This window comes from Lepidochelys kempii, chromosome 4 (assembly GCF_965140265.1).
Source record: "Lepidochelys kempii isolate rLepKem1 chromosome 4, rLepKem1.hap2, whole genome shotgun sequence".
Classification (NCBI taxonomy): Eukaryota; Metazoa; Chordata; order Testudines; family Cheloniidae; genus Lepidochelys; species Lepidochelys kempii.
This window is the reverse complement of record NC_133259.1, coordinates 58233255-58254465: the sequence shown is the minus strand read 5'-3', so window position 1 is coordinate 58254465 and position 21211 is coordinate 58233255. Positions and strand designations below refer to the sequence as shown.

The following is a 21211-nucleotide window of genomic DNA, read 5'->3' as shown; positions in this document are numbered from 1 at the left end:
GGGATGGACTCTGAAGTTTTTAGCTGTTAAGGTCTAGCAGCCAGTCTCTATTAAGCATGTGCAAATTGAGATTTTTCAAATGCTTATAACTCATCCAAATTTGGGTGGAATTTCACAGGGACTGCAAAAGGCACATTTTTGACACAAGTCCAAAGCATGGGGAGTACTAGAACATTTCAAAGAAAAGGTCTCCAGATTTGAAGTAAGGGGAAATGTATTTTTCCCTCACATCGTTTTCGGAAATTGCTGAACCGTTTTGGCTAAAACAAATACAGAAATTATCAGCCTGAGGCAGAGAGCTCCCATGAAAAAATTCAGCTTAAACAGTTAGTCTGGCAAAGTTGTAAGCAACTAAAACCCGGATCTTATAATGAGAAGTGTCAGGCAACCTTAATAGGCAGTTACCAGCGTTGCTTATAATCACCTCATACTTCCCCAAGCTTCTGATTTCTCTCGGAGGCCTGCAGGTTATTATTCTCACTTGGGGAGATACCGGTTTAAATCTAAAGGTCAGTACAAGTCTATCGTATGCCATCTATAAGCCACAGAGTGGGTAGTTAGACAAGAGTTTTTTTAGTTCATGGTGGAAGAAAGCTTTGTTTCCTACAATGAGGTAAGAAGGATTATTTACTGGGTTGGCTTAGTTGTTCCTATTATCTCTCTACTCTTGTTTTGGGCCTTTTTTTGACACCAGCTTTCTCCTCTTTGGGAAAGGAGAATAAGCTGGCTTCAATGTGTACTTAAAAACCCATGCAAATTTGAACAATCCTCTGCCTATTCTCAAGATATTCTCAAGGACCTAGATGAATTTAAGTTAAATAAATGGTCCAAGTTTCTTGTGTGACGGGAAGGTTGGTCAACTACATGAGACATTTCCCCCTTTTCTTATTAGCTTATGGGCTAAACCTTGTAGCTAAAATGAAGAATACTGAGCTCTCTTGCCAACTCTACCCTGAGCCTGCTTCTCCAATTTAAAAGAATAAAATAGTTTCCGGCTGTTCACTGTACTTAATTGTAACAGTGATTCAAAGTTCAATTTGATGAACTTTTATTGTACTTACAATGGTTTTGATATGCTTACTTTTTCTTTCCTGACATAGCACATCTTTTATTGAATTGTTTTCAGTATTTGTTGTTGTTTAGTATTTCCTATTCCTCCTCTCCAATCACTTGTGTATCTTCCTTCTTTCCTTACATTGGTCTTCTGTTCTTCCCCCGCTCCCCTTAAATCTCTGTCCCCTACTTCTCTCTTCCAGTTCATCCCCTTACTTTCCCACCCACACTCAATCATATTTGGACGTCCTCCCTCACCTTGAAAAAAGAATGGAGTGTCTGCTCTTCTCCTTGCTGTCTCTTCTTCCCTATCAAGGAAACTCGTAGTAAGCAGCTCTTGAGCCCCACTTACACCATTTGTCTGCTCCAAACTTCCACACAGCATGAGCAGGTGGTATTTCTGTTTGTCACTGATAATCATTACCAAGTCTGGCAATGTAAAATTACAATGACAGATGATACTTCTGTTTTAGCTGTAGCTTCTTCTTGTGTTAGTAAGATGGTTTAGGTAGCTTATCAACAAATATTGCTTCAGTGATGAGTCAGCAGAGTCCAGTATGGTTATTACTGGATATAGCATATAAAATTTGCAGACAACACCAAGCCAGGAGTGGTTGCAAGCATTTTGGAGGACATGATTAGAATTAAAAATGACCTTTTTAAATTGGAAAACTGGCCTGAAATCAACAAGATGAAATTCAATAAAGGCAAATGCAAAGTACTACACTAAGGAAGGAAAAATCAAATGCACAATTACAAAATGGGGAATAACTGGTTAGGCAGTAGTACTGAAGAAAAGGATTTGGGGGTTGTAGTGGATCACTAAGTGAATGAGCCAACACTGAGATGCAATTGCCAAAACAAACAAAAAAAGAGCTAATATCTTCCTGGGGTGTATTAACAGGAGTGTCATAGCTAGTATCTTCCTGGGGTGTATTAACAGGAGTGTAAGGCATGGGAAATGTTCCACTCTACTTGACACTGGTGAAGTCTCACTGGAGAATTTTGTCCAGTTTTGGGTGCTGCACTTCAAGAAAGATATAGACAAATTGGATGGAGTTCAGAGAAGAACAAAAATGATAAGTTTTGGAAAATATTACCTATGAATAAAGGTTAAGTAAATTGTGCATGTTTAGTCTTAAAAAGACTGATAAGTCTTAAAGTATGTTGAGGGCCTTTATAGGGATGACGGTGATCAGTTGTTCTCAGTGTCCAGTGAGGATAGGACAAGAGGTAATGGTCTTAATCTGCATCAAGGGAGATTTAGGTTAGATATCAGGAAAAAATTTCCAACTCCAAGGATAGTTAAGCACTGGAATAGGCTTTCAAGAGAAGTTGGGGAGTCCCCATCACTGGAGGTTTTAAAGAGCAAGTTAGACAAATACTTGTCAGGTATGGTCTAGGAATACTTGGTCCTGCCTCAGTGCAGGGTGGGGTGGACTAGGTGACCTCTTGAGGTTTCTTCTAGCTTTATATTTCTATTATTCGGTATAAAAAAGCTTGATAAATAAACTAGAAAGTGGTGTTCTTTGATTATAACTGGTTCCTTCTTTCACTTTTTAGACTCTGAAGGAGTGATGGCTTGTGGTTATTGCAGTAGATTGTGTGTTAGGACAGAGTTCTGCCACTGATTACACCAAGTGTCCCTGAGCAAATCACTTACATACTTTGTGCAACCGTTTACCTACCTGCAAAATGGGTGGCATACTAAAGCACCTTGCCGGTGAGTTGATGGTTAATTAATGTCTAAAGTGCTTTGATGAAGCTGGTGTTAAAATAATAAAAGTCGTTGTACCTTTATTGCAACTTTTTTCTGGTTATCTTTAAGAACTTTAAAAAGGTATTATCTCCCTTTTATAGTTGGAAAAATGGAGGCACAAAAAGGTAAAGTGACTTCCCAAATTCTTGCAGTCAATAGAAGAGTTGGGAATATAAATCAGATTTTTTTTTTATTTTTTTGATTCCCCTGCCTTAACCATTAGACTGTGTGCTGCAACCCTGTCTGTAGAAAGAACTGGACCTCTGTTGCGAGTCTACAGCTCCTCTTCTACTAACTCTTTTACCAGTGCCAAAAGGACTCTTGCAATTTTTTTTTGTTTGGTTTTTTGGCTACAACAAAGTCGATAATTGGAGTACCACAGGATGTCATGGGTGAATCATGCACCCACTAATGCCACTGTCACTTGGGATTTTCCCAACTTTTTTGGCTCCATCTGTTTGCCTAGTCACTTTGTTTTCCTCTTTCCTCATGTGCTGGCTCCCTGACACACAGTTGCCAATACCCATTAGAGTACCTTCCTTTCTTTGTGTCATCCCTCCAACAGTTTCCGATTTCTACACCTCTTTTCTTTCCTAAACCCCACCTCAGATCTTCAGAATTCTTGGCCGGGAGTTGAAATTGTTTCCTGGATGTCACAACAGAATAGATACAAAAGCATTTTTCATCTGATTTTACCTTGCTCCTACAACCATAATCATTTCTCACAATATCTTGAGTTACAGCAAAATATTTTCTATACCTGTTTTGGTTAGGTGGCAAAAGCTGATGTAGCAAGGGAATGGCTAAACACAATGGACTGAGTGGTAGTGCAATAGCAAGCAAAACCATTTCTTGTACAGCTATGACAACCTGCAATTTTACATAGTAATTTAATAATGTAAGACAAGTCACTGGTTCAGTTTTTCTATTTCAAAAAGACACCTTGTGCTTCACTAACAATTCATGATTTTCAAATGTAATATGAAAAACATTCTGCCAAATCAATGCAAGATAAAAGAAATAAATTGCAGCATGTCAGATGAATTCTAAACAAAACATGAATCACAAACTCCCTTCCTCTAATTCAAGTGAGCGGTCTGAATGGCTTTTTTCTCCTTCGAGAATTGACTGCTCATTCTCCCTGAATGTGAATCTGGAATCCTAGAAAATCAGTGACAGGAGTACTTAGGCACTTCCTTGCCAATTGGAATGTTTGGAATTAAAGTTAGGTGAGTACCCTTGTCCTGACTCCGCTCTCATTCCATTTTTGTAACCTCTGCAGTAGAGCACTCTGGATCCCTTGACATGCGCATGTGTAAAATAAATGTTCTGGGCCCCAGGGATATATTGATTACTGTACATAGGCCTAGCATTTGAGTGCTCTCTGCTACCTTGTCCTCAGTTACACATATACATGTTTCTGCTCTGCAGCATTGTGATGCAGTTTATGAATCCCAGACTGGCCAGGAAGGGTTAATGAGGTGCTCCAGGCACCATCAGCAACGTGTGATTAATGTACAACAGCTGTCAGTCTTGGAAGGGGTGGTTAAAAGAAGAGAACCAGCTCAGTTCAGAGCTGATTAGAAAGGAGAGCAGACCGGCAGCTCCCATATTGTACGAGAAGCCTGGCTGGGGCCAGAAGTTGAATGAAGACGGTGGTCTGCAGAGGGTAGGACTGACACAGACTGTTGAATTTCTTACCAGGAAACCTGCTCATGAGTGCTATGGCAAGACACTGATGCTGGAGTCTGCCTGAAAGGAAGGGAGCTAAAAACTGAGCCCAATAGAACTGAAGATTCTTTTGGTTTGTGTTTATGTTGGACTTCGATTTGGAGACTCTGCTACCCTGAAAGGAGGTAAACTCTGTGACTTGGCTAAAGGATAAGCCACATCCATAAACCAAAGCGTGCTGAAAACTCTGTTTGGAAAAGTGAGGCAGAACTGCTCTAGTGCTACATCATGAGGGGAGAGACAGGGACTGCATTTGTGCCACAAGAATCTTATCATACTACTCTTCCAAAGGTTCTGTAAATGAGAATTGGTGTGCTGCACAGAAGACGTTACAGCAAAACCCAGCTCCTTTTTCAGAGTCTCTGGATGGAAACATGAGGAACACAACTCTGTCTTTCCCAGATTATTTTGAATTGAAGACTACAGGAGGAGGATGGCTTCAGTTTTGGACCATCCAGAACAAACTTCTTAAGTTGTCTTTACATGTTGGAAATGAAGCACAGGGGCAGGTTAATGTTGTTTATTAATGAAAGCTTCCTGGAATCTTTGTAGTGGTCCCTCACACTTGAGTAGAGGGGAGGCCATGCTGCCTCACTGCTGGCAGACTGCAGGTAACCGTCTTATAGGGGAGAGTTCCAGCCCCTGGGCGGAGTGAAGCACAACAGTGTTTAGCCCACAGCCACCTGGCTGGGGCAGACAGGAATTAACAGCCTATAATTAATCTATCAGGGAGCTCTGGGCGGGGCAGAGACACAAACAGTCTTTAGCTTAGCCTGCAGCCATGTGGCTGGGGCAGACAGCTACAAACAGTCTGTAGAGGGACTCTGGCTTCCTCTGGGTGGAGCAGAGCCACAAACAGGGCTCTGGCCTATATTCAAGGCAGAGCTGTAGCAGTCTAGGGGCTTAGGCAGGGGGTGAGCGCCAACACAGGCCTCCTGGCCTATGGAGGGGAGGCTGCCGCCCCAGGGGTGGAGTGGCAGGGGGTAGGGGGACACGGTCCCACCTGACTCCACAGCGTCCCAGTCCAGGGCCCCTAACAGAGGCAGAGTGATCTGCCACTGGGTCAGCGGGATTCCAGCCACAACATGCTGACTCTCACTCTGGCAGCAGAACCGGACTAGAGTCTGATCCCCATGGGCTACTTCCTACCTCAGTCTGTGTGTAAAGTCCAGTGGTCCAAAGATCCCCTGTCTCCTCCAGGTCTTTGGCCATTGGTCATGCCAGCAGCTCCTCAGGGTCCTTGTCTGCCTCCCCTGATGGCAAGGTGCCAGTCAACTCTGGGGCTGGGTTGGGCTCTCACAGAGGCATCTGCTCCCTAGAAGAGATGTCCACTCTCTCCTGTGGCTCAGCAGCAACTGATCTCCAGCGCTCTCCTATTCTACTTCCTGTCCCGCCCTAATACTTCCGATGAGGGGGTTGGGGGTGGATTTGGCTCCGCCCACCCAGGGGACTGTAGTGGTCTCTCACACTCCAGTTTGGAGAGAGGCCATTCCACCTTACTACACTCTTCTTCACATCTAGGTTAAACTACACCTGAATTTCTAACTTTAAAGGTGAAGCTTTATTAGGTGCTTGCATGAAAGTTCAGCTCTTTCCCCAGCGTCCTGCTCCTAAATGCCTGGTTTTGCCTATTCTGTGACAGAAAACCAGGCACGACAGAGGCTTCCTATTTATACTTCAGGAAAAAGAAATGAAGAAGCTACATTTTATTGAATGGAAAATCTGTTAGTATTATAGCTCAAAGTCACTGATTACTAGTCAATGATGCCAAAATATTACTTCATTTTGGTACTTCATTTTGGCGGAGTCTATGTGTAATATGCTGCTTATTCTTCATCAGCTCCAGAAGCCTAAAAGTTGTTTGTCTCTGTGAAAGAACAGGGCAACAAGACATGCATTGACAGTATATGTTACATTGCACACAGCTCTGTCTGTGGTTCTACTATCACTATGTAGTTACATCAGTTGAGGAGCTTTGGCTGGTTCCCTTGTGTCCAGATCTGTGTAGAGGACCTTTTAAGAGCTAGACCCTTTTAGCATAAAGACAGCTGAGTCCCGTGGAAAAATGGTGCCATGTCTCCTCTCCATTTCGTAGGTTTCTTTTGATTTTCATTATGAAAAAGGTTTTTAGGCAAATGCTCAAAAGTTGCCTGTGATGTGTCTTGCTTTTTGAGCTAAATAAGATCTTGTAGATTCTATATTTGTAGTTGCCATCTCTTTAAATCCAGTATTTGTCTTGTGTTTTAGCTATTAAGGTACATTATGAAGCTGTGTAACTTTAAGATGTTCAAACTAGGCATTGATAGTTTTTTACTCCACACCAACAGCAAACCTTTTTTTAGTGTGAGGTGATTTATTTACTCCTTGACTTTATGAATACTTTTTGAATTAGCTTATTTCTTTTGCATGGGATTATTTTGGAGGGTACAAAATGGATGTATTGAAATATTGAAATATGTTTTTAGATATAGTCTTTTCCTGTCTCATCTAAATAAGAATTATATGATTCTGGATATTGATTTTTCAATCCCACCAGGAAACAAGTGACTCTGTATTACATGAGGGGGTCATTGTAGTTACCAGTTTTGAGAGTTTTTCTACCAGAGGACAGGTTTCAGAAGCTGGTGGCTACAGTAGATTCAGTTCTTTAGTCCCATTTGCCAGGGCTCTGACACTGCTATTCAGGAGAGCAATATTACTATTAATGTGGTTCCATGGGTGAAATTCCACATGCATCCTCTGCAGAAATTTCCTTTTTTTATTTGAACCCACAGGACCATTCATACCTATCTTGTCTAGTCCCAATGCTGAAAGGAGTATTGCAATCTTTCTCGTTTTAGCTACAAGAAAGTAGATAATTGGAATACCACAAGATGTCAAAATATCAGAGGGTTGGTGGTGACCATCAATACCAGTTTCATCGGCTGGAGAACTTGTTCAGGGACCAACTTCACCCAAGTTGGTGAAGTATAACAGACAAAGTTCCTGCATTTTTAGTTGGCTTGACTTTAGGACTGTTAGGGCATATCTGATTCTTCTACATAATCCTGATTACTCAAAACGTAGTTCTCAGGTCTTGACAATACTTTAGCAATGACTTTTATATAAAAAAAACCAAGGAGGTACTAGTGTCACGCTGACTGGAATGGCTCACGACTTTGAGTGCCTACATCGGCAGACACCCCAAACCGGCGGTTCATTAATTAGATTTCACCAAGTCAGTAACAAATGAGAACTCATGGACCACAATAACAGTCTTACCATGGAGTCAGACAGTCCCCTTAAACTCTCTCTATCTTGCCACCCAGACAAACTGGACTTAGTGATAAATGCTCACTTCCATCAAAAATCACACCATATCAGGTTGCTTCCAGTCCCAAGAGACCAATCATTTACCCCAGATCAATGTACTCTAGATCCTACACCAAAGACAACGCCTGTAGCCAATCCTGTAATAAACTAACCAGGCAAAAGGAATAAGAGAGTTACTTACAGGTTAAATCAAGCAAACATGCACACACTAATAAATTACCATTTAGATCCTAAGAGTGACAGAGTGATCTGTCTATTCAAAGTGTCTTTCAGGGCAGACCCAGGAGGCAGCTTCTGGGGAACCTCTGCCTTCAGTTTAAAGTCTCTGGCCCTTCAGAGATTAAACAGCCAAAAAGATGCAGAGTTCAAGATGATGGGACAAGTTCACATCCATGTCTCCTCTTTATGCGTGGTACTTACAAAAAAAAAAGGGGGGGGGCAGAAATGAATATTGAATAAACTCAGCAGTTCAGAAAATCTCTAGCTCCATTTGTCATTTGTTCTATAATCAAACAAGCATCCTTTGCCCAATAAATAAATAAAGCCAAGGGTTCATTTATTAGATGGCTAAAATGGTCATGGCAGAATTTTACCATAGCAGAAGCCTTTTTTCCTTTTGGAATGTTGTGTGATCACTCACTCTTAGCAACCTCCTGGCCTACAGGATCATATGCAACATATAAATAGGCTTGACAGAACTTTTAATTTTTTTATCATTTGGTGGGATAATATTGATGTTTTCTTTTTAATTTTTAGCAATGTTAATGTTCACAGTTGCACACACATTGTGTGTGTGAGGTCAGACTGAAATTGACAGATGTTTAGGATAAAAAAACTAAAGCTTTATAACTAGGGCTGTCAAGTGATAAAAAAGAATTAATCGCGATTAATCGTGCTGTTAAACAATAACAGAATATCATTTATTTAAATATTTTTGGATGTTTTCTACATTTTCAAATATATTGATTTCAATTACAACACAATACAAAGTGTACAGTGCTCACTTTATATTTATTTTTTATTACAAATATTTGCACTGTAAAAAACAAAAGAAATAATATTTCCAATTCACCTAATATAAGTACTGTAGTGCAGTCTCGTTATCAGGAAAGTTAAACTTACAAATTGTTGAATTATGTAAAAAAAAAACCCCTGCATTCAAAAATAAAACAAGAGCCTACAAGTCCACTCCGTCCTACTTCAGCCAATCACTCAGACAAACAAGTTTGTTTACATTTTTAGGAGATAATGCAGCCTGCTTCTTGTTTACAATGTCATCTGAAAGTGAGAACAGGCATTCTCATGGCACTGTTGTAACCAGCGTAGCAAGATATTTACGTGCCAGATGCGCTAAAGATTCTTATGTCCCTTCATGCTTCAACCACCATCCCAGAGGATATGCATCCATGCTGATGGCTGGTTCTGCTCAATAATGATCCAAAGCAGAGCGGACCGATGCATGTTCATTTTCATCATCTGAGTCAGATGCCACCAGCAGAAGGTTGATTTTCTGTTTTGGTGGTTTGGATTCTGTACTTTCCACATCTGAATGTTGCTCTTTTAAGACTTCTGAAAGCATGCTCCATGCCACATCCCTCTCAGATTTTGGATGGCACTTCAGATTCTTAAACCTTGGGTTGAGTGCTGTAGCTATTTTTAGAAATCTCACATTGGTACCTTTTTTGCATTTTGTCAAATCTGCAGTGACAGTGTTTGTAAATCGAACAACATGTGCTGGGTCATCATCTGTGACATGTAATATATGGCAGAATGCGAGTAAAGCAGAGCAGGGGACATGAAATTCTCCCCCAAGGAGTTCAGTCACAAATTTAATTAACTCACTATTTTTTTAATGAATATCAGCAGCATGGAAGCATGTCCTTTGGAATGGTGGCTGAAGCATGAAGGGCATTTAAATGTTTAGCATATCTGGCACATAAATACCTTGCAACACCGGCTACCAAAGTACCGTGCGAATGCCTGTTCTCTCTTTCAGGTGACGTTGTAAATAAGAGGCAGGCAGCAGTATCTCCTGTAAATGTAAACAAATTTGTTTGTCTTAGCGATTGGCTGAACAAGAAGTAGGACTGAGTGGACTTGTAGTCTCTAAAGTTTTACATTGTTTTGTTTTTGAGTGCAGTTACATAACAAAAAAAATCTACATTTGTAAGTTACACTTTCACAATAGAGATTGCACTACAGTACTTGTATGAGGTGAACTGAAAAATACTATTTTTTATTATATTTACAGTGCAAATATTTGTAATAAAATAATATAAAGTGAGCACTGTACACTTTGTATTCTGTGCTGTAATAGAAATCAATATATTTGAAAATGTTGAAAAACATCCAGAATATTTAATAAATTTCAATTGGTATTCTATTGTTTTGCAGTGCGATTAATCACAATTAATTTTTTTAATTGCAGTTAATTTTTTTGAGTTAAGTGCGTGAGTTAACTGTGATTAATCGACAGCCCTATTTATAACCATTGAACACAGATTGTCAACATTATGTGACAAAATATACGAATTAAATAGCCTTAAATCAAACTCTAATAAGTTTTCAGGCAGCATTTTTACTTTGCCTATCTGTAAATCTCAGTTGTAATCGATGGAAATATTTTTTGTGCGTTTGTATGTACAGTGAAATTGACATTTACTGATAGAAGTCAAATCCTTTCAAGCCTATATAAAAACATTTTTTTTAGAGTTGCTGTGTAATTATCTTTCCATCCCTTCACTGAGTTTTACAAATTTAAATGTGTGGGCCTCATGAGTCCCTGTTTTTTGCAAGGAAGGTTCTGTCTGCTGTGCTCTCCCTTTAACTATTGAAAATAGAAGATGTATCTCCTTCATGTTGTTTATAGTTATTCATTCTTTCTTTCTCTTTCTGGTTATGTATTGCTATTGGCATTCCCATTGTAATGGATTTGTGAACTTTCCATGCAAGGAAGAATACAAAAATTTATCTTAGCTTACCCTAAAATGTCGTCTTTTCTTCTGGCGAGAAAGTGCATAGATCCATCCCTACCAGCACAAGTTTTAATGCTCCGAGGTTAGCCTTTATGTTTTTATATCTCCCCCGCCCCCGTTTTGTCCATGAGATTTGTCCACTGGTGTTAGGGATGGAATTTGAAGTTGTCTGTTGGGAAGGAAATGTTCGTATGTTTTTCTTGCTATGCTTAATTACTTGTTTAATGCCTAGGGGGAAGTAGCTCTTCAGAGCAGTTTTAGAAGTATCTCAAACTGGCTAGGTCTTTAGGGGTGTGGCCACTTTCAGCCTGTCTTGACTTACAGGTCTGGTTCTGCCTCCAGGAAGAGCAGAGCAGGAAGGTCCATTGTAATCATCTATGGACTTTCCCATTAGAAGAAATAAAATTTCAGGTAAATTGAGATAAATTTTCAAGTTATGATTGCAAGGTTTCTGCTTTCTTTGCAAGTCATGGAATAGCTGTTCTTCCTGTTCTACATAATGTGATTATAAGCAGTGCTCTCATTCTCTACTTATGCTTATTTCAACTGAAGGTACTGCTTTTGGAAAAATGGGCATTTTTGCTGTTTCGTTTCTTGCTTCGTATTTTGCTGCCTGTCATAGGATAACAGTTGACTGAGTAAGTAAAACCTGATTTCCCCACAACCAAACCCCTCCACCAATACCAGTCATGAATGAATTGTAAATTAAAATGTGTACCCTAGTGTACTGACAAACGTTCTGTTGTTTTGCCAGTTCCAACCTTTCCCTGATCTGCAATGCAAGTTTAATTTGGCAGATATCTTGCTGTCGTGGGATTACTGTACATTTTCAGACCTAATATATTTAAATTAGCCTAAAACTTTGTGAAACATAATATGCCAAACCTGAAAATAGATATCATTCATTCACCTATTCGTTCATTCTATTCCATTTTGCAATTTGAAAAACATTACTCAGAGAAGAATTTTATAATTATTGGTTTCTAGTTTCCTTGCTTTACCCTAAATTGTTAACATTACTGAAACTAGAGCATCTTTTCTTCATTGGACCATGCAGATTATGAACCTAAAAAGAAGCACAAGGGCCAGCAATTCAGAAGAAACAGTCTTTATCTGTGGACCAGCCCTACAAAACTTTGGACCTTTGACTAGGTTGGCATTACAAAGTGGGTGTCCTGCTGATGACAATGGGAAGCTTGTATGAAGGCTGGGGATAGATTATGGCTCTTATTTAATTACTTTTGTTGTGCTAATCCTGCAGGCCAGGTCCCCATTGTGCCAGATACTAGATAAATATCTAATAAAATAGACAATCTCTGCCCCAGAAGAGCTAACAATCCAATGGAAGACTATAGGCAGCAGGCAGAAACAATAAGTAGACCTGGGGAGCACACAGAAATAATGAAATGATAATTGATCAGCATGATAAAGTGTGGTAGCATTCCAGCTGCCTAAGTATTGTTTGTTGTTTTCTTGGGGCCTTTTTGTAGCCTTCACATATGAGAAAGATTTGAGAGAGGACAATGAGGTGATTTTGGATATTTATAGAAAGGTGCTCCCATGAACGAGAGATGGCATGGGAAAAATGCAAAGGTGCCTGCTGGAAAACTTTTTAAAAAAAATTGTGGAGGAATGGAATAATTTGCGGAATGAAGGTTGAGGTCATTGTCTTGGTACTGTATTAGAAATGATAGCTAAGGCAGGAACAGTCTGTGAAGGACTTCAAGTTTAATTAGCAAAGCTGCTGTTGCATTTAGTATCAGTGGGGAAGACACATAATGTGGGTCATCCACTACTCCAGTTGTCCTTTATTTGGTAATTTGTATATGCAAATACCTAATTTGTGTACCCATTTGGGGTAATTACATGCATAAATTAAGTATTCAGTTACACCATAAAGAAAAGGAGTACTTGTGGCACCTTAGAGACTAACACATTTATTTGAGCATAAGCTTTTGTGAGCTACAGCTCACTTCATCGTATGCATTCAGTGGACTTCCCTCATCCCCCACTGTATAGGAAGTTTTAAATATAGTTAAATTAGGGAACTGAATTATTGGTCTTTATGACCATGTTCTTTTCTTTTGTGTGCACAAAGCCAATTTATCTAGAAACAAAATAAACAATCGAGTGCTAATGTTATGAAGTATCCGTTCCTGCTGTTGCAGCTGTTACTAAATATAAAAATATGTTATGCTAGCTAGAACATTTATTTCTGAGTCCTCTTTTCCTAAACTCTGCATAATAAAGTAGATCAATAATGTACTTTCTTGGCTATGAGTGCTGCACAGTTCTTTCCCTGCCTATAGTACCTCTAATCATTTATCTCCTGTTACTCTCCTCCTTAAGTCTTATGCTGTACCATGTACTCTACATTTCATGTTTCTTCTCCATATGGTTCTTCTGCCCTTCTCCAATGCTGCCTTATATAACTGGAATATTCTCTCTGATCCTCTGTGTCAAACAGTTTCTCCTTCATATCCATTCTCCAAACCCACTTTTTTCCACATCAAACACAAAACTTTCCTGTGCTAATACTTTGAAATAATTACCTTAATTAAAGTAAAAGGAACTAACAGGAGGCAGATGCATACAATTTCAAGCAAGTAATTACATAATTTTATTTAATGTAGTCCTTCACTGTGCCTTGCTTGATGATCTCAACCCTAGAATCTAATAAGTTGAGTAATGCAGGTAGATATATAGATTGGTAGAAAGTACTGTAGTTAACTTGAAGTAGTGGGAAAGGATTGTAGAGTTCAGGCTAAAACATTTCTATTGGGATTTCATATTAAATATCAGAATGTGAAAGTAAGCTGATGGCTGTGTGTGGAAGTTGAAACTTACATGTACACCATGAGAAGCAAACTCTAGTAATATTCTGTTCAGAGTCTATAGGTGCAAAACTTTCAGTAAAGGTACTGGTGCTTTGAGTGATACGCTGGGCCTTTCAACCACTGAGTGTTGTTAGTTCAAGTAGTAAATGATAATACAACAGCAACTTAATGTGTGAGCAAGCTAGGATGAGTTCATTTTCTAACTCCATTGCATGGAGGCATTAACTCTTTGGGAACAATACATTATCATAGAATCATAGAATATCAGGGTTGGAAGGGACCCCTGAAGGTCATCTAGTCCAACCCCCCGCTCGAAGCAGGACCAATTCCCAGTTAAATCATCCCAGCCAGGGCTTTGTCAAGCCTGACCTTAAAAACCTCTAAGGAAGGAGATTCTACCGCCTCCCTAGGTAACGCATTCCAGTGTTTCACCACCCTCTTAGTGAAAAAGTTTTTCCTAATATCCAATCTAAACCTCCCCCACTGCAACTTGAGACCATTACTCCTTGTTCTGTCATCTGCTACCATTGAGAACAGTCTAGAGCCATCCTCTTTGGAACCCCCTTTCAGGTAGTTGAAAGAGGCTATCAAATCCCTCCTCATTCTTCTCTTCTGCAGGCTAAACAATCCCAGCTCCCTCAGCCTCTCCTCATAAGTCATGTGTTCTAGACCCCTAATCATTTTTGTTGCCCTTCGCTGGATTCTCTCCAATTTATCCACATCCTTCTTGCAGTGTGGGGCCCAAAACTGGACACAGTACTCCAGATGAGGCGTCACCAATTAGACATCAGGTGTGTTATTACTTGTTTTGTTGTTGTTGTTGTTATTAGCTGAGCATCCCAGAAGCACTGTAAACAGCTCACAAAGCAAGTAAAGACAGCTGCTTCCCAGAAAAGTGTAAAATCTTAATTTGTCATGACACAAATGGGGTACATAGACAAAAATGGAGTGAATCGGATGGAACACCCAAGGATGAAAATATGGTTACTCAATGAAGTATGTACTCATCTAGTTGGTTAGGCTTTTTAAAAATGTTTTGACCATATAAACTATGCATTCAACTGCCCTTAATTTCACCAACTATGAAAATCTTCTATCAGATTATTTAAATCCCAGGTAACCTTGTTGGCATGAGTCGTCCCTTTTATAAAGACTGAGAGTGAAGTCTATTCAGCAATTCAGTGAGCCATCAGTTCAAAGCTTGATTCATGACAAGCAACATTCTGAAATATCCCCATATCTGCTGTGGGGCAGGAGCTGATTCTGTGTCTGTCTTGATATATTTTTCTGGATTAGAGTTGAGATTTTGTGTTCATTTTCACTTCGATTTATACATTATAAATAAAGTAAACAAAACAAGCCAAAGTGCAGTTTTTTTTGATTGACTCTAATGTACCTTCATGCTGATGTGTGCCAGGGATTCTACCCACTTTCATTTAAGGAACATGAAGTTCACAATTGTCATATAAAAGACCTATTCATTCATACCCTTTGTTCTTATTGTGTTATGGTCTTTTTCTTGCATCTTATAGGAGATTGTAGAAGTTCTGGCCTTTGTCTAATCAGTTATTAATCTTAATCAATGCAATATGCTTTTGAGAAAAATCAATGAGCAGGTCCTAAGTACAGCACAACAAAATGGGACCAAATTCTGCAGCAGGCACCCCCAATTCTTTGGCATTCACTCCTAACTTCTTCATCAGTGTTAATTTATTATATCTCAATGAAATACCTTCTTCACCAAACAAGAATTACAAGTAATTTTTTCTCTTTGAAAATTTGTGATATCTTGATCATTTTGTAGTTCATTATCCATGTCGATAAAATAGTTGCCAGCAGTTAGTCTTGAGGGGACAAACCTCGGGTTCCATTATAACATGGATCTAATTCTTTTAATAGAAGTTAGCTATAGCAAATCTACATATCTAACAGGAATTAGATCCATGTTATAATGGAACCTGAGGTTTGTCCCCTCATCCACTGATGTTGTAATATTGTGCTGTCAACATTTCCATTATAACTTCTGTAGATTAAGTTTACTGCTTTTTTTTTGCACTTGCGTAATTTTTTTAAATGACTGAGTTAAATTATATTTTGTATGCATATTCTAAAATGTTCTTTTCTCTGGGTATTTTGAGGTGCATATGTAAAGTTTTAAAAATTATTTACAGTAAATCTGCAGAAGTTTATTTTCCAAGTAGTATTACAAGGCTTTATTACCGGTCAAAGCAAAATCAACGTTCAAGATCATAGTATTTCAGAGTTTTTATTGTCTGGGTAAATGGTGTATATATATTCTATGTGCATCATTTACCCAGACAATAAAAACTCTAAAATACTATGGTCTTGAATGTTGATTTTGCTTTGACCAGTAATATATAAAAAAATAGAAGTGAGAAATGTCTTCAGTGAAGACTATTTATGCATCTTTGACTTAAAGCATTCTGTTCATATTTGGAAAAAGTAATGGGGTAGTTATTTTGAAGTGCTATGTTTTATCATTGTGTGAATCATCTATCATTGATGAGTACTGATAAGCCCAGGCCTGCTTACATATAAAATATTGTCATGGAGAAAATCAGGGAAAAATTTTTAGAACTAATGGAAAAGATTTTGTGCATAGTTGCTGTCCTGTAAGCATTTGGCCGTACTGCCAGCTTACTTGCTATGGACTATGAAAGCAGGTCCCCCGAGTATGTCTATACCGCAACTAGACACGTGTGTCTGGTTTGTGCTGACTTGGGCATGTGGGGCTTGAGTTGCGGGAGTGTTTTATTGCATTGTAGATTTCTGGGCTCAGGCTGGAGCCCAGGCTATAGGACATAGCAAGTAGGGAGGGTCCCAGAGTCTGGAAGTCTACACAGGAATGAAACAGCCCCGCAGCCTGAGCTCCACGAGCCTGAGTCAGTTGATACAGGCCATCCACGGGTTTTTCTTTGCTGTGTTTTTCTTTGCTTGACAGTGTTGGACCTCACAAAAGTAATTTCAAGCTCAGACAGACTCTGATTAATTTAGCTTCGTCCCCCCACCTCCTTTTCAGTATTTATACTATACCAACCCAGTTAAGTAGGCTTAGGCCTGGTCTACACTACATAGTTAGTTGAACATAAGCCGTATTAGGTTGAGTTAATCATGTGTGTGTCTACACTACTGAGTCCCTTCCATGGACCTAAAGGGCTTGTAAAGTCAACTTCTGTACTCCACCTCCGCGAGAAGCGTAGCGCTTGTGTCGACATCTACGCGTCAACATGGGGCTAGTGTAGACACTGCGTTGTGCAATTTGAATTAATTTGGCTCCAGCTAGAAATAAGGACAAGAGAAGGGGGAATTTTTTTCGCTGTCTAGGGTTTTGCTGTCTTGTGGACCTCTGTTGAATCATGGCTACATTCTGAACAAGCCACAAGTGATGTAACACTCCTACTGAGGGCTCTGTGATGATGGAAATAGTAAAGCAAGCATTTGTCTCCACACAAGAAGAATAGCAAATAATATACCATTATAGTTATGCCAGTACAATTCCTTTATTGTGGATGCAGTTAGACCAGTATAAAGGTGCTGTATACTGGTACAGGCCAGTCCTGCACAGGAATAGCTATACTGGTATAAGGTACCTTTTTACCAACAGTAACCTCATCCATACGGAGATGGGGGTGGGAGGTGGTACCAGTACAAAAAATGTGTGTAGAGCAGGCCCAAGTTATCTAGCTAGGTTTCTTTTGACAGCCTTAAAGGGGGAAGTAGGGCTGTCAGTTCATTCCGTCTCATCATCTGGCTAGTGTATGGCAATTTCATAGGCAATTTCCAGTCACACAATCACAGTTAACCAGATTCAGATCCCTAGTACTCTAGTACAATATACACAGACTTCCTGAGGACTGTAAGTTGAACTGAACTCTGGCAATCTCTGTAAGCCTGGTCCTGGTTCCAGGTTTTTAAATCACAGACTGTATATCCGTATTCAGTCTCTTGCACCCATTGTTCCGAGGCAGTTCGGATGCCCATGAGTGGATTTCTCTCTTCTGAAGTAGTCTGTAGAATCCTTAATTTAAGCCAAATGTTAAATCACTAAAACCAGAGGAATGTCAATGGATTCTGCTGTTTCTGAATAACGTATGAGGTATATTGATAGGCTTCAGCAAGGTTGATGAAAGTTTATCCTGTAGTTCTCCTTACTACTCCACCCCTCTACCCCCAGCTTGTATTTTTTTTTTTTTTTTTTAAAGTAGAGGCTGGAGATCTTGCAGGTGGATTTTGAAGTGCTGAGGCAGAAACATTTTACAGGTTCATTGATTAGCTTTCAGAGAGCCATCTCTAAAATTTAATTCCATTGTTGAAGGTGCATTTTAGAAGAAGGGAGCTGCGGATTATTCTTCAGCATGTACTATACAAAATCTTCACTGAATATGCCAGGCTGCACAATTTATAAAGCATGAATTTGGCCACTGGACTAGTATATACCCTTTATAAAATATGAAATATAGCTGCATGGACGGAGGATGCTCAGGGGAACAAGGCAGGGGGCTGAGCATGTGCAATGTGTGCAGCCTACCTCTCCTTCAAACCTCTGGTAAAATATATGAAGTGATGTTGCATATGTGAAGTGCATTCTCCACTCCCACTCCTTATTCTTACTCTCCCTCCCAGCCCCCTATCTTATAACTCTGCTAAATTTCATTGTCAACTTTTCATGCTGTATTTCAGCTTTTCCCCAGTTATTTTGATGCTAGTGATAAACCATTGTTACGTGCACATGTGCATGTGCGCACCCACTGTTTCCAGGGTTCTTTTGAAATTCAGTTATTACTCTTTGTAAATCACTTTGAGATCCTTAGCTGGAAGGTGCTGGTGGTGATTCCATGACAAACTTTTCTGGCTGTCATTTCGTAGTAGGAATAGGGGGGCAATTAAGATACAAGAATTTTCCCAACTACTTGGACATTCTTGATTTGTATAGTAAACCAGTATTTGACATGCTGATTTAAAAAAAAAAAAAAAACAAGCTGAAAACTTTAGAAACTAAATGAAGTAATGACTGTTACTTATGATCAGATATTAATGCGCTTACAAGTGCGTTGGGCTACATAAACTTTTGTGTTGTATATTTAGCTTTAGATTTGTTAACGTTATTGACTGGCTGTTCATGCAGCTTTGTAAATATTGATATTTTATAGCTTGTGCTTTGTCCCTAGTACCAAATGCATAAATCAGTGGTTCTCAACCTATTTACCATTGTGGGCAGAGGGGATGCGTGTGGGAGGGGGGGTGGGGGGGGAGGATGTGGGGTCAAGTGCCTCCCAAGATTGGCCTGCCGGGGGTGAGGGAGAAGGGCTCTGTCCCCCAGGATGGTTGGATCCAGTCCCTGGCAGCCTGGCCTGGGTGGTGAGTGGAGAAGGTGGGGACCAGCCGCTTCTCATGCTGGCCGCTCTGGGTCGCTGCTCTGTGCAGCATAGCAGCTTCCGGAGAGAGCCTGGCTGGGGAGGCGGCAGCTTCTGGCAAAATCATGGAACAGGTCCTCAAGAAATCCATTTTGAAGCAGTTGGAGGTAAAGGTGATCAGGAACAGTCAACATGGATTCACCAAGGGCAAGTCATGCGTGACCAACCTGATTGCCTTCTACCTCCAAGCGAACATGCCTCCGGCGAAAGACCTGCTGCATCCCTCCCCTGAGGGGAGGAGAAGTGGAAACACAAGAAGAAGCATCTGCTTCAGAGTCCAAACTCCTATTTCATGGACGTGAAGTGTCCAGGTTGCTATAAAATCACCACTGTATTCAGCCATGCTCAGACTGTAGTTTTTTGTGTTGGCTGCTCAACTGTGCTTTGCCAGCCCACTGGAGGAAGGGCAAGGCTTACAGAAGGATGCTCCTTCAGACGAAAGCAAAACTAAAGTGTGTCTGAGATGGGTGGGACTACCTGTGCAGTTGGCTGCACAGACAAATACAGATGATTCAAGAGCATGGGATTCAGACACAGAGCAACATTAAGTGTCAAGATGTGAACAGAAGGCTTTAAACACGTCTCTAGAATGTGAGGGGAGAACATGACTTTCATACTGTCCCTGTAGCCTCACCCATCTGACCGTCAATAAATTTTGGACAAAATACCTAAAAAAAAAAAAAGGGCGGGAGGGCGATAATTGGCACTGTGGGTATGGGGAAAGCGGTGGACGTGATGTATCTTGACTTTAGCAAAGCTTTTGATGGTCTCTAACAGTATTCGTGCCAGCAAGTTAAAAAAGTATGGACTGGATGAACGGACTAAGAGGTGGATAGAAAGCTGGCTAGACTGTTGGGCTCAATGGCTCCATGTCTAGTTGGCAGCCGGTATCAAGCTGAGTGCCTTAGGGGCTGGTCCTGGGGCTGGTTTTGTTCAACATCTTAATTAATGATCTGGACGATGGGATTAATTGCAACCTCAGCAAGTTCGCAGATGACACTAAGCTGGGGGGGAGAGGTAGATACGCTGGAGGGTAAGGATAGGGTCCAGAGTGAGCTAGACAAATTGGAGGCTTGGGCCAAAAGAAATTTGATGAGGTTCAATAAGGACGTGTGCAGAGTCCTGCACTGAGGAAGGAAGAATCCCATGCACCGCTACAGGCTAGGGACCGACCGACCGACTGGCTAGGCGGCAGTTCTGCAGAAAAGGACCTGGGGATTACAGTGGACAAGAAGCTGGATATGAGTCAGCAGTATGCCCTTGTTGCCAAGAAGGCCGACGGCATATTGGGCTGCATTAATAGGGACATTGCCAGCAGATCGAGGGAAGTGATTATTTCCCCTGTACTTGGCACTGGTGAGGCCACACCTGGAGTATTGTGTCCAGTTTTGGTCCCCCTACTACACGAGGGATGTGGACAAATTGGAGAGTGTCCAATGGAGGGCAACAAAAATGATTAGGGGGCTGGGGCACATGACTTACGAGGAGAGGCTGAGGGAACCAGGGTTATTTAGTCTACAGAAGAGAAGAGTGAGGGGAGATTTGATAGCAGCCTTCAACTACCTGAAGGGGGGTTCCAAAGAGGATGGAGGTAGGCTGTTCTCAGTGGTGGCAGATGACTGAACAAGGAGCAATGGTCTCAAGTTGCAGTGGGCGAGGTCTAGGTTGGATATTAGGAAACACTATTTCACTAGGAGGGTGGTGAAGCACTGGAATGGGTTACATAGGGAGGTGGTGGAATCTCCATCCTTAGAGGTTTCAGAGTAGCAGCTGTGTTAGTCTGTATTCGCAAAAAGAAAAGGAGTACTTGTGGCACCTTAGAGACTAACAAATTTATTTGAGCATAAGCTTTCGTGAGCTACAGCTCACTTCATCGGATGCATTCAGTGGAAAATACAGTGGGGAGCTCTGTGTATATGAATCTCCCCACTGTATTTTCCACTGAATGCATCCGATGAAGTGAGCTTTAGCTCACGAAAGCTTATGCTCAAATAAATTTGTTAGTCTCTAAGGTGCCACAAGTACTCCTTTTCTTTTTTCCATCCTTAGAGCTTTTTAAGGCCTGGCTTGACAAAGCCCTGGCTGGGATGATTTAGTGGGTGTTGGTCC

General features: G+C 40.5%; 1 protein-coding gene and 1 pseudogene across 9 annotated transcripts in view; both read left to right on the top strand.

The window, feature by feature from the left end:
- FBXW7 (F-box and WD repeat domain containing 7) overlaps nt 1-21211 on the top strand; it is a 283629-nt gene that overhangs the window by 98344 nt on the left and 164074 nt on the right. The window lies entirely within an intron of this gene.
- On the top strand, nt 19297-19731 carry LOC140909968 (small ribosomal subunit protein eS27-like; annotated as a pseudogene).